A 13,653-nucleotide genomic window follows, 5' to 3' on the forward strand; every position below is an offset into this window, starting at 1 on the left:
GGCGGACTCTGGACAGACCCTGGCACCGCCCCTCCCACCAGGACGGACGCCGGGCCAGTCGCGCGGGGACACCGGGGCGGTACGCGTACAGCGGGAAGGGGTCTGTGGCGACTGACCTAGCGCCTGGCGGGACGGAGGCCACTCGCCTTCCTCACACGAGATGTGGGCAGCTTTCCAGAGACACTAAGTTTGCGAAGTTTGTGGGGCACCTGTGTGGCTCTCTTGTCGTTGCCCACCGGGAGACCTTTCAGCGAACCTTCTCCCTCTCCTGCCAGGTACCTGCTGGGAGCACCGGGCTGAGAACTCAACACCCTGGCTTGTGACCCGGAGGCGGGGGAGGGTGTCCCCATTGCCTAGAGTGGAAATACATTCAGGGTCCTGCGTCTCTCCAGTTCCAGAGAGGACAGGGCTAGGGGGAGAGCCTCACCTATGCTCCCTTTAGCGGGCCGATAGACACTAGAAATGCCTGAACAGCTGGCTTGTTTTCATCCCTCATCTTGAGCTGCTTCCTTTGAGCTGCCTTCTCAGACTACACACGGCACTCCCTTCTCTGCTTTCAACCCCACTCTGAAGGCCTTCTCCGGCCAGTGACCCTACGGCTGTGTCTTTTCTAGACTGTGAGCGCCAGGAGGAGGAAGGCCTACAGCCCGTGCCAGTGTTCCCACGGGTTGCTTAATATTTGTTGAATGCTGAATAGATGAACGAATGAATGAATCGCCCCCCCTTTCTGGTCTAGGTGTCAGGAGTATAGCTTCAGCACTGACTGGGGGAAACCTTGACCCCTAGTTCCAGTCCCTCTCGAAGCCTCCTTTTTTGTGACATAGAGGCAATCACAGGGTTCATCCGTCTCGGGCTTTGGATAGTGGGTGTCTAGAAAGTGCAGAGGAGGCCTCTTTCTGTGGCCAAGGAGCTTGCCCAGGGCCCTGGGGCCTTGGGTGCTGCTGGGCTCCGCATCAGCTGACTGAGGCCTGGCTGCTGGCCCCACAAGGGGCCCAGAAAGGGCCCAAGAAGGACACTGGCTGCTGTCTCGCCAGGAGCAGGAGCAGAGCGGACACACAGCCCTGGGTGGTTGAGCCGCCTCTGCAGTGCCCTGGGGACCCCCGCCTGGAAGACACAAAGGCCTCTTGTCCAGCATCCTCCACCTATTGTCCAAGCTGGTCCATGCAGCCCTAGGGGCCTAAGAATCCTATGGCTCCCACTTATGGAGCCCAGGCCTTGGGGTCCCAATGTGGAGAAGTCCCCCGGTCACTGGAGGCCCCAGCCAACACCCGTTTCTCCTCTCTCTCCCAAGCCTCCAGACCCTTACTGTAGCTACTACTAAGCTCCGGAGAAAAAGTTCCTTTGACACCAAGATGAGGACTCAGGGCTCTGCCTCCGTCTCCAGCCACCTGGAGAGTGGGGAGTCCAGAGTCCTGCTCGTGCTCTAGTCCAGCTCTCTTACTTACAGTCAAAGAAACCGCATTCCTGAGACACCCTGAGGCAGAGCTCCCACAACAAGTGACTTCAAGACGTCTGAGAAACAGAAGAAAGGGACTTGTCCTTGAACCCTACAGCCTTGGGGTCTTGCCTCACCTCTCCTGACTCTGAGCTTCAGTTTCTTCTTCTGCAAAATGGTAATAACTGTTTTCTCACTGGCCTGACTGAAGTTCTTTTTTTTTTTTTTAAGGGTTTTGCCCATTCTCCTGAGCTGCCTGGGTTTGAGGGGTTAGTATCCCCTCTAATGAGGGGCTGGAAATCTGGGTCTCTTGACATAGTCCCCTGACACTCTCATCACCGGTCTTGAGAAATCAAATCCAGCAGGTTCCAAAGCCCCCAGCTGAGTCCCCCCTACTTGGGGTGGCCTCAGGAGCCCCCATCCACTGCAGACTTATTGCCTTTATTTTTATCTTCGTACTTATTTACATTTCCTGGTGACAATTTGTCGAGAAAATATAGACGTTTCTGTGGCTAAAAGATTTTAGACCCATTGACCCGGCCAGGAAATTGAGGCTCCATAAGCCCCACATAAGGCCCTCTCTGGAAGGTCGAGGGGCCTCCGAGGAGCCCTCCTGGAACCAACCAGCCCAGGCAGATGGGTGGTGAAGACCCAGGGATGTAATGGTCCCCAAGAGGTGGGTTAATGGAGCCATGGGAGGGAGATGGTTGTGGGGTTCCATTAGCAACAGCAGGTCAGGATGGGGAAGGGTGAGCCCAAGAGCACTTCTCCCCATGCATTAGGAGGCTTCCTGTCTCTCCGACCCTGAGGAGGCACTTGGCGCTCTTAAGCCTTCTCATCCCCTGAGAAAACTTTCTGCTCTGAGAATCCATGCTGGGAGTGAAAGCCCCTACCCCTGCTCAGCAGGGATACTTCCAAGGCCTCCTTCACAGGCCAACGTGGGGTATCTGTCACCCCTCCCAGCCATCAACTGCCTCACACCTTCTGTGGCTCCACCACCCTCGAGAAAAAGCCCTCTTCTGCAGCCTGCCGGCCAGGCCCTCCCAGGTCTCCGTCTCCCTCCCTGCCTCTGAGCCCCCTTGCCCGGCCCTCTCTGCTCCCCTCGCCTGCAATGTCCCTTCATGCTGCTCTTGGCTCTCCCCCCTCCCCGTTGCTTCTCTAAGGCCCAGCCCAGGAGCGCCATCAGGTCACCCCATTTACCACACCGGCAGCCCCCCCTCTAGTGAGCATCTCTTTGAAGACAGAGCCGTGGTCTTCCTGCTGGATGCCCAGCACCTAGCACTGCCCCTCTCACTGGTCAGCCTTCGCGAACATGTGTTACGTGAGTGCGTGGGAACTTGATGTAGTGATCACCTTTGTGCTGGTCATTGTGTTCAACCCTCTCCTTTAATCTTCCCCAGAGCCCTGTGAGGCAGGGGTTATCATGATTATTTTACAAACAGGGAAACTGAGGTTCAGAAAGGGGAAGTGAATGTCCAAAGTCACAGTGAGTCTGGGGTGGGTCTCCCGACCCTGGAACTCCCAACCTGCCCAGAAGGAAGGCCCTGCTGAATTCCGGGAGTGGGGAGTGAGCCGGGCATTGGGAGCCACAAGTTGGCTCAGGTTACGCGCAGGGCTGGGCTGGCTCCAGCAGCCGGTCTTGCTCTCCGCAAGGCGGCATCAGCCTGGACAACGCTCCCTCCCTCACCAGCCGGCTGGGAACCCGTGCTCCTCAGGTTTCCCAGGCAGGGGCCAGGTCCCTGATGCCAAATGCAAACTAGAAGCTCTGGCTCTTGGCATGCCAGGATGCAGGCACCCAGGGGAGGCAGCTCAGGAGGCAGGAAGCCTGGTCCAGACCCGGGCAAGCCTCCCCTCCAGCTCCCCGCAAGCAGGACCAGCTACACAATTTGTGGGACCCAGGGCAAAATGAAGATGCCCTTGTTCAAAAACTAATAAGAACGTCAAGATGGGACAGCAAAGCAGTCCATCGAGGGCAGGGCCCTTCAAAGTGGGGGGCCCTGTGTAACCATACAGGTCACACACTCATGAAGTCAGCCCTGTCCTCAGGCCTTGGTTTCCCCATCTGTCGGGTGGGAGAATGAGAGCCACCTGGCCAGGCAGTAGACAGGATGAGGTTGGAGATGTAAGTGGCAGGTTCAGAGAAGAGCATGGATGTTGGGTAGGGGTCCCCAGGGACGTCATTTGTTGCTTTGGTGTCAGCACTGGGTAGCCGACCAGGTCTTGCCAGGAGTTTGATTCCTCACCCAGCGTCTTGTCGTGGACCCAAAAGTAAGGCTCAGAGAAACAAGACAACTTGCTCAGGGCCATACAGAGATTCAATGGCAGAAGCCAAGATTAGAGCCCTAGCTTTCTTTCTGCAAAACTGGTACTTTTTGTGACACAAGAGAGAGAGAGAGAGGGAAAGAGAGAAGGGCAGGAGGGAGCTGGTGGTGGGGAGGCTGCTCAGGACAAAGAGGGCCACTGTGCAGACACAAAGGCCTGACCACAGAGGCCCCTGTGTAGGCTGGGCCAAATGGGTGGGTAGAAAAGCCCCATGGTGACTGAGGGAGGTGCCAGGAGCTGCCTCCTGGACCCTCCCTGGTCGTGATGGCGGTGGGGGCGGCACACAGGAGCCAGGAAATGGATCAAGGAGGAGAAAGGAACAGGGCTGAGCCCTTCACCCCAGCCCCAGGCCTCCAGGGCCAGAGCTGCACTCCCTACCTTTCCCTGGCTCCTCCTGGGCAGCCTGCTGGCTTAGGGAATCCCCCCTCATACCACCCACCACCCCATTTTCCCCACCTCCATGAGGGTGGGGCTCAGGCAGCTGACCATCTGACAGTCCCAACTTGACAATCTTGCGCAGAAACTTCTGGTAATCTCCATCACCTACAGGAGGTTGAAGCATAAGCTCCTCAGTATATCATTCAAGGCCCTTCGTGACCTGCCCCAGTGACCTTTTCACACTCCCCAGTCCCTACTCCCCGTTAGCCTCCCACACCCCGTCATGTGGGAAGTCCCAGATTTCTTCCAAGCACTTGGTGATTTCACACACACACCCCTGCATTTGTTCATGCTTTTCCTTCTTCCTGGAGTGTTTTTTCCCCTGACCTTGGCTGGCTGAGCCCTTTCTTCCTCATGAACCAGCTCAAATGCCCCCTCAACCAGGCAGCTTTCCTCACCCCCCACAGTGGGACTTAACCTTCACTCTGCCACAAATGTTGGATTTACCCATTTTCTTGCTTATCCCTCTCTGGCTAGAGTTGTAGTTTAGGTCCACAAGGCCGACCTAGAGGAGGGGACATTTGAGCTGGGTCTTGAGAGGCAGGTGAATGTCACTAGCAGACGGCAGTGGTGGGCGAGGAACAAGAGCTCAGGGACACCAGGGACACCAGTCCTCTCTCAAACGTTTTAGCTGAATCAATCTATTTGGTTCCTGAGTTCAGGTAGCGAGGGGTCCATAGTTCAGAATCACAGGTGTCGAGTGTCCAGGACTGAGGGGCGAGGGTTGTCAAGGGGTAGATAGACTGGAAGAACCAAGTCTGTGCAGCCTTTATATGTCTTACTGCAGAATTTTTTAAAATGCACCTGAATGTATTTCTCAGTTTCTAGTAGTTTACTAAGTAATTCGTTTCTGCCTTTATTATTTTCTTTCTCTTAATAAAGAGTAGCTCTTCTGTTCTTTTTCTACAATTGTATTCAAGCGAATGCTTATTTTGCGTATTGTCATTCTTTTTAAATAATGTAAACATTTAAGGCTATGATTTCCCACTGACCTCTGCTTTGGCTCCCTTACCTGTGTTTTTATATGTAAAGTTTTCTTTATCACTGTTTTTTAAATAATTGCATTTTTAATTTTTCTTTAACCCCATCAGAAGTCTTTTTAGGGGACTATTTAGGTCTTGTTGTTGTTTCTTGTAATTATTTAAACTTGTGTTATGAATTTCTAGTTTTATTTGCAGATACATAGGGGACATTGGTTTAATTGAAGTGTGGAGTTTGTGTATATTTTATTTTTTGGAATTTCATTTTATGCATTCTATGGCTTTTTAAAAAGGAGATATGTGTTCTCTTTTTACAGGATCCATCTTTCGATATTTTATTAGTCTAGTTGCACTGTATACACACACATATGTTTTCAAATAAAGTATACCCATACTTATTTTTAGCCTACATAACCTATTAGGCTGATAATGATGTATCTCTTACTCCTTTTTTTATTTACATCAACCTGTCCTCCTATTTGTATTTTATCTAGTTTGACGCTCTATTAGTCAATACACTCAGAAAGTCTTTCCGGGGCGCCTGGCTGGCTCAGTCAGTGGAGCATGTGATTCTTGAGCTCGGGGTTGTGGGTTCAAGCCCCACGTTGGGTGCGGAGATGACTTGAAAAATAAAAAATCTTGGGGCACCTGCATGGTTCAGTCAGTTAAGCATCCAACGCTTGATCTCAGCTCAGGTCTTAATCTCAGGGTTGTGAGTTCAAGCCCCATGTTGGGTGTAGACATTACTTAAAAATAAATTTTAAAACTTAAAAAAGGAGCGCCTGGGTGGTTCAGTTGGTTAAGTGTCTGACTTCGGTTCAGGTCACGATCCTGGGGTCCTGGGATCGAGCCCCATGTTAGGCTTCCTGCTCAGTGGAAAGTCTGCTTCTCCCTCTCCCTCTGCCGCTCCCGCTTCTTGTGCTCCCTCGTTCTGTCAAATAATAAGTAAAATCTTAAAAAAATAAAATACACGTGAGAATGTGAGAAAATTTGCCTTCAATAGCATACCTTAATTTATTTGTAACTATTTCGTAAATGATGTAGTCTCATTTTACCTCTTTATTTTTGTGCTTCCTTATTGCTTTGCTATATATTCTAGGCTTTTCTTGTTTTTATCTTCTATAATGCTTTAGAAAGTAGAACTCTAATTTGTTCATTGTATAAACCTTTAGGTTAGTCAAGCACATGTATTGAAATTCTTATGTATCCAATTACCAAGTCAATAAATGTCTTACCGAGTGTGTGCTAGCCACTATCCTGGCTGGTTTCCACAAGACTGTGCCATCATCTGCCTTTTACAGATGAAGAAACAAAGCTCAGAGTACCAAGTAGCTTGCCCAAGGTCACCCCATAATATTTGATGATCTCTTCTGGATGATGAGAACGTTAGCAGGCTTCAGCCTGTCAGGGCCATCCCTGGAGCTGGAAGGGAGGAAATCTCAGTTAAATAACATTGCTGGGAATGAGGGAGGGATGACTTTTTTGAAGTAAAGTCCCCACAAGGATTTAAAATGGATTTCACAATGGATTTCACAAGGGCCTCACGATCCTGCAATAGTAAAGTCTTGGACTTGGGGGCGCCTGGCTGATTCAGTCGGTTGGGCGTCTGACTCTTGGTATTGGCTCAGGGCAAGATCTCAGGGTCCTGGGATCCCACCCTGAGCTGGGTTCAGCATGCAGTCTGCCTTTCCTTCTCCCTCTGCTCCTCCCCCTGCTCATAGTCCCGGGGGCTCTTGCTCTCTCCTTCTCTAAAACAAACAAACAAATAAATAAAATCATTACGAAAAAACAAAGTCCTGGATTTCCCCCAATTTGGTAGGTGAAAACTCAAGTCTTGTTATAATTTTGGTCTGCACTTCTCTTAGGAGTGAGAGAAGCATCTTTTCCTCCTTGAGAGCCGTTTGCTTTGCCATTTCTGTGACCTGACTATTCACATCTTTTGCCCACTTGGGGGGCACCCAGCAAATAACCACAATATCAAAGCCTCCTGGGCTGTGTGTTTGTTCTGAGAATACCAAACAGATGACTTTTAGGGTTTTATTCCGTTTCTTACAGAAAATCATTTCGGAGATAATAAGCTCTTCATATGAAACTTCAGAACAATTTTCTTCCTCCTTGTGTGTGGTCTTTTCATAGGTTCCTTATTGTTTTTGTTCACTGTCTTGAACAGGCAGAAATAAAGCCAGGCTGGGGACCACCTCCTCACCCTCTCAACTTTATGTGGCATTGCTTCCTAACAATGGCAGTCTCGGTTCCACCATTAGGCAGACAGTGTAGACACAGAAAAATAAAAGCTGATGGGGTGGATTAGGGATATGTCATCACCGTCATCATTTTTTTTTTAAAGATTTTATTTATTTATTCGACAGAGATAGAGACAGCCAGAGAGAGAGGGAACACAAGCAGGGGTAGTGGGAGAGGAAGAAGCAGGCACATAGCTGAAGAGCCTGATGTGGGGCTCGATCCCAGAACGCCGGTATCACGCCCTGAGCCGAAGGCAGACGCTTAACCGCTATGCCACCCAGGCGCCCCATCATCACCGTCATCATTAACATTCACCGTCATTTAAACAGCGATGCCAAGTATATATGCATATAGTATTATATAGATATTTATATGTATATAGTATTACAGAGATATTTATATATAGAAAATATACAATACTATATTGTATATTGTGCATATAGTATATAGTATATATAGTATATGGTATATATAGGATATATAGTATATACATATATACTATATGTGTATACAGTATACAGTATATATAGTATTTAGTATATATAGTATAGTATATATAGCATATAGTATATAGTATATATATACTCTATTGTATATATAGAGTATATATATAGTATATATATTGTGTATATAGTGAATATAGGGTAATCTATAGGATATATGTAAATTTACATATAGGTATGTGTGCATATATAGGCTGAACATATACACACACACACGCACACACACTAAATTTAACACACAGATGTAAATTTAGTTGTCACAACAACCCTATAAGATTGGTATTATTACTATATTCATTTTACAGAAAATAAAACTGAGGCACAGAGAGGTTATATTATTTTCCTAAGCTAACACAGCTAATAACTAGTGGAGTCAGTACTCTAACTAGGTTTTCTGGTCCTAGAATCTGGGTCCTCAACCACTCTGACTGGCTTAGAACATATCCTGTGTTATCAGAGTATGACCAAATGTCCATCTAGTCGGTGGGTCCCTGATAGAAGAGTAGACAGTGGGTTGGGGCACCTGGGTGGCTCAGTTAGTTAAGCACCCGATTCTTGATTTTGGCTCAGGTCATAATCTCAGGGTTGTGAGATCGAGCCTCACATCAGGCTCCGTGCTGGGCATGGAGCCTGCTTAAGATTCTTTCTCTCCCTCTCCCTCTGCCCCTCCTCCCCACCTTAAAAAAAAAAAGAGTAAACAGTGGGGGTTAGTTTGTTTTATCGACTTTGGAAGCCATCGGTTCTTCATGCACTAATTCATTTAATCCTCTGATTCATTCATTCAATAAATATTTACTGAGTGCCCACTATGGGCCAACTTCTGAGCTAGGTGCCAGAGACACCAAGACAAATTAGATATGGTCCTTGTCTTTAAGGAGCTTGCAGTAAAGAAAGGAGAGGGACATGGTCAGTTAATGACACCATGTACACATACTGTTCTGTTTCAGAGGGAGGAGCAGGTAATGTTGTCATCCAAGAATGTGTTTCTCAATCTGTCCCCATTTGTCATCTAGTTAATGTAATTTCTCCCTTGGACTTTGCCTTGTGATCTTCCCTTATCTTTAATGTGTATAGTAATCACTGCAAGTTTTGTATTTTTGCTTATCTTCCTGATCATTTACACAGGGAATTGAGAGTGGGCTTGGGCTGATCAGTCATATCTGCTACCAGTTTTTCATCCCAGAAATGTGGCCTTGTTCCTATGAGTGGTGCGGAGCCAGGAAGGGTTCTGAGTAGGGCAGATGGGCAATTTAGAATGAGCACTCTGGCTGTAGTGTGGCAAATAAAGTGGATGGGGGAGATGATGAGGTATCTGGTGAGTAGTTTTGTGAAGGATGAGATCTGAGGAAAGGCTGTGGCTGCGGGAGAGGAAGAGAGTATGGATCCAAGGAATATTAAGGAAATGGGATTAAAGGGACTTACTAATTCATTCAACACTCTTTAATGAGCATCTATTAAGTGCCAGGCACTGTGCCGGGTGCCAGGAATATGGCAGGAAACAAGATAAACACAGTCCCTGCCTTCATTGAGTCTAGAAGGGAAAGATGGACCATTGGAGATTTTTCAAGAAAAGATGATAAATGATGACAGGAGAAGCACGCAGCACTACAGGGAAAGAGAAGGGGGACAAGAAGAGGTGTGAAGGAGGAGTCTAGGCTGATGCCCAGGTTTCTGCCTTGGCTGTAGGGATAGATGCCATTATCTGAGCCAGGGAATCCAGAAGGGCAGAGCCCCATGGATATCTCACTGAGTCCTACAAGCTCATGACAGGCAGGAGCAGGGGAGGTGGTGAGCAACTGACTACTGAATGAAAAAATACACAAACGTGGGCATGTGGCTACTCCCCAGCCCCCAGCTTGACCCTGAAAGAGGAAGGTGGGGAGTGAAAGAAACTTGAAGTTTCAGGAAGCCCAGCGGTTACTCAATGCCCACAAACCACTAGCCTCTCCTCAGTTACCCAACGGGCCACATGAGACAGTCATGACTCTCTCCTAACGTCCAGGGACCAGAGCGGGGCTGCCACGATGTGGTGTATTTGAGGCTTGGGCAGCAGGCAAATTCGGCACAAACCTGGTCATCCTGAGGTCACCAGCATGGGCCACACAAGTTTTTGGAGGCCTTCCTGGAACCAGAGGGAGGAAAGAACCAGCCTTCGGTGCATGTCCCCAGAGTTAGGGGCCCTTCCTCTGCCTCCTGTGTCCCCTGTATGTCCTTCTGCCCTAACATTGAGCCCCCTAGCTCTGGGTCTATCTGCCTCCATCCAAGGGCAGGAACTGGGTGATCACCCTCTGTGTCCCCAGCACTCAGCCCAGATAACCCTTCTCCCCAGCACATGATAGAAAATGTTTGTCAAGTTAGTTCAGAGAAAGCTGTACCCTGACCCCCAGGGGCTAGTCTCTCTCACCCTCAGAAGAAGTCCTACCAACAGCCACACAAACACCAGTGCCATTCTTGGTATGTGGCAGTGGTGCCCATGGCTCTAACCCTGGACAGAAGGCACCAACCACAGCCTGACCACTGCCTCCTCCCCCCGAATATCTGAGAGTCTTGGACTTGAGAGTTTAGAATCTGAAGGGATAGAAAGGCCCTCTGCAGTCATGTCCTCCTATTCCCTTTTTAGGGAGTCCCACTGTCCAGGGCAGGCTCTGATGACAATGCCCTTAGCTATAGTCACTCATCCCAACCTGGGACCTGAGACCTCCCTTATGTGACTTCCACAGAGATCCCCCCTGCCCTCAGGGCCCAGAACAGCCCTCCAGAGCCAAGGCTGGGTGGGGGTGAGGGTCTCTGCCCACTTCCAGTACTCTGCCATCCTCGAGAGAGGAGGAAGTGAGCAGGAGTTCTTTCCTCCATGGCCACAGTTAAAGTGTCATCACGTGCGATAACCAAACCATAAGTGGTTATATCAAGGCCAAGAAGGACAAGACACAAGCCACGGAGCGGAAAGCTGAAGTGTTGGAGGCTCTCTTGAAGCAGTGTGCAATCGTGGTGAAGAGCACCTCTGTTGTGTGTTTGTGGGACCTGGTGCTTCATTTTCTGAGTCTCGGTTCTCTTGGAGGCAGAATGGGGTAACCACACCGACCTGGTGGGCTCCCTGTGCGGATTCAACGAATGCAGGTAAAGGGTCAGCCCACGGCAGCACTAGGGAGGTGCTCAGTGACTCTGGGCTCTCCTGTGGTGATGTCTGGAGACCACATGAGTCCCACACACTGGCCCTGGCTCCTCAGGACCCTGGCAGCCTGTGTCCCCTGCCAGGCGGGTGGTGACTGCAGCGCCAGTGGGACAGGAGAGGACTGCTCCACTGGCAGATGCCCCACGCCTCCGGCTGCATCCATCTTGTGGCCTCCCCACCCCTCAGGTCTTTTCTACCTCAGAGTGAGCAAGGGTTCTCCCTCCTCCTTTACAGTCACTTATTTGTATGGCTCTTCAAGCTAAATGTCATGTGTTTACTAAAGTTTCCCAAGTGCCTGCTGGGAACAGGGCCCTGTACGGGCGGTTCCAGGGGACCAGAAGAACCACGGAGAGTGGGTGCAGGGACGTGAGGGGTCATACAGCCAGCGCAGGGCAGAGCAGGAAGAGGCCAGGTGAGAATTCTGGGAACCATGGCATCCCACGTCTATCCCAGTTAAATTCATTCTCAAGCATTAAAGTGTGTTTTTTTTCTTCTGATTATAGACATCATTATAGAACATTTGAAAGGTACAGAAAAATGTAAAACACAAAATAAACAATTCTGACAGTTCTGACCCACACAGATAACTGAGGTTAAGATTTTGGTGTGTTTGGGGGATGAAAAAGTACAACATGGAGAATATAGTCAATAATACCGTGATAACATTATACGGTGATGGATAGTGACTACACTATGGTGAGCATTGAATAATGTATAGAATTATCAAATCACTATGTTGTATACCTGAAACTAATATGACATTGTATGCCAACTATTCTTCAATAATAAAAAAAAAAGATTTTGGTGTGTTTTATACTAGAGTTTTTTATGCATTCTAACCTAGTCATAAGATATCCATAATTGTATACTCTGCTTTTTTCCAGTCACCATAACGAGACAAGCATTTTCCTGGGTTTTTACAACCTAGCCAGTTAAATCCTGCCCTGTTGATTTCAGCCCCTCATTTTAACAAACTCCTTAATTTGTGTTGGGATTTCGCTGCTTCTCCCCAGGATAGAATGGCTCGGGGTGCCAGCCTGGAGGAAAAGGAGGAGGGAGAAGGAGGAGAGGAAGAGAGGTAAAGGGGGAGGGGGAGAGAAAACCCAACACCTCAAGATTCATTCTCTCTGCTCCTCTCTCAGGCTAAGTCTGTTTCTTAGTACTGAAAAACCTCAGGGCAATCACCTGACCCCCAGAGTCACCTGAGCTCACCTGATGTCCTTCTGAATCTGTCCCCTGCTCATTCCACATGCCCAGCCCTAAAGGGAAGGGAACTCACTACTTGGTAGGAAAAAGGTCTTCCTCCCAGACAGCCAACCCTGCAGACCCCAGGCCACAAAGACCCTGTTCCAGCCATCCTGCCTACACTTGAGGCCTCTGCCCACTGGTTGCATGACCTGGTTCCTGGGCCTCTGTAGTCTGGTCACTTTCCTCTGATCCAGAGCATACCCCAGCAGGTCAAAGAGGCCTCAGAGCTCCAAGTGGGTCGGGCTGACTGTGCAGTGGAGCCGGGCAATCACCTTCTGTGTTCTGGACCCTATGCCTCTGTTAGCGCAGCCCATGCCTTGGCTCGCGTAAAGCTTATGGTCAACTCAAACTCTGAGCTTCTTTTTTCCTTTTTTAGAGGAAGAGAAAGAGAGAAAGGATGAGAGAGAGTGGTGGCGGACAGACAGACGGAGAGGGAGAGAAAGAATCTCAAGCATGTTCCATGCCCAGTGCACAGTCCGACACGGGGCTTGATCTCACAACCCTGAGATCATGACCTGAGCCGAAATCAAGAGTCAGACGCTTAACCAACTGAGCCACCCAGGCGCCCTCTGAGCTCCTTTTTGCATCACTATTCTCCCACATTCTGTGCTTGGATCATCATTTGAAGAAACCTAATGTAAGACTTAATACTTTGCCTTCTTTATGCAATTGCATCATGAATTTTAGCTCTCCCTCTTGGCTCCTTGTTGTGGGTGAGTTTGATGCATGCGTGCTGTGTTTATGCAACTTATTGATAAGACGATAACCTGAACCAGGCCCAAGTCAGAAATCTCCTTCCCACAGGCCCTGGTCCATAACCAGAGCCTCTGTATTTGATTAGCATCCTAAAAACCCGTGGAGAAGTATTACCTTCTTTACAAATCCAGGCATGCATAGGTATACACCCAAATGAATTGAAAACAGGTCGTGAAAACAAATACTTACACGTAAATGTTCATAGCAGCACTATTCACAATAACTAAAGGGTAGAAACAACTCAGATGTCCATCAGTGGATGAATGGATAAACAGAATGTGGTATATACATACAAAGGGATATTACTCAGCCATAAAGAGGAATGAAGTTCTGACACGTTACAACGCAGATGAACCTTGAAAACATTATTCTACACGCAAGGAGCCAGACTCAAAAGGTCATGTGTTATATGATTCCCTTTGTACGAAGAAACCAGAATAGATACAGGGGCTGAGGGAAGAGGGGAAATGGGGGTGATGACAACATTTTGAAACTAAATAGAGGGAGTGGTTGCACAGCACTGTGAATGTATAAAAGCCACTGAATTGTGCACTT

The 13,653-nt window shown here is 48.7% G+C and overlaps 1 long non-coding RNA gene across 1 annotated transcript; it reads left to right on the top strand.

Annotated features, from left to right (window-relative positions):
- Positions 1 to 3: 3 nt before the first annotated feature.
- Positions 4 to 12,777, top strand: LOC117803369. Its single transcript, XR_004627161.1, has 3 exons — positions 4 to 275; positions 1,448 to 1,613; positions 12,719 to 12,777. It is a non-coding gene; the product is annotated as an uncharacterized LOC117803369 (long non-coding RNA).
- The last annotated feature ends 876 nt before the right edge of the window (positions 12,778 to 13,653 follow it).

This window comes from Ailuropoda melanoleuca, chromosome 8 (genome assembly GCF_002007445.2).
Source record: "Ailuropoda melanoleuca isolate Jingjing chromosome 8, ASM200744v2, whole genome shotgun sequence".
NCBI lineage: Eukaryota > Metazoa > Chordata > Mammalia > Carnivora > Ursidae > Ailuropoda > Ailuropoda melanoleuca.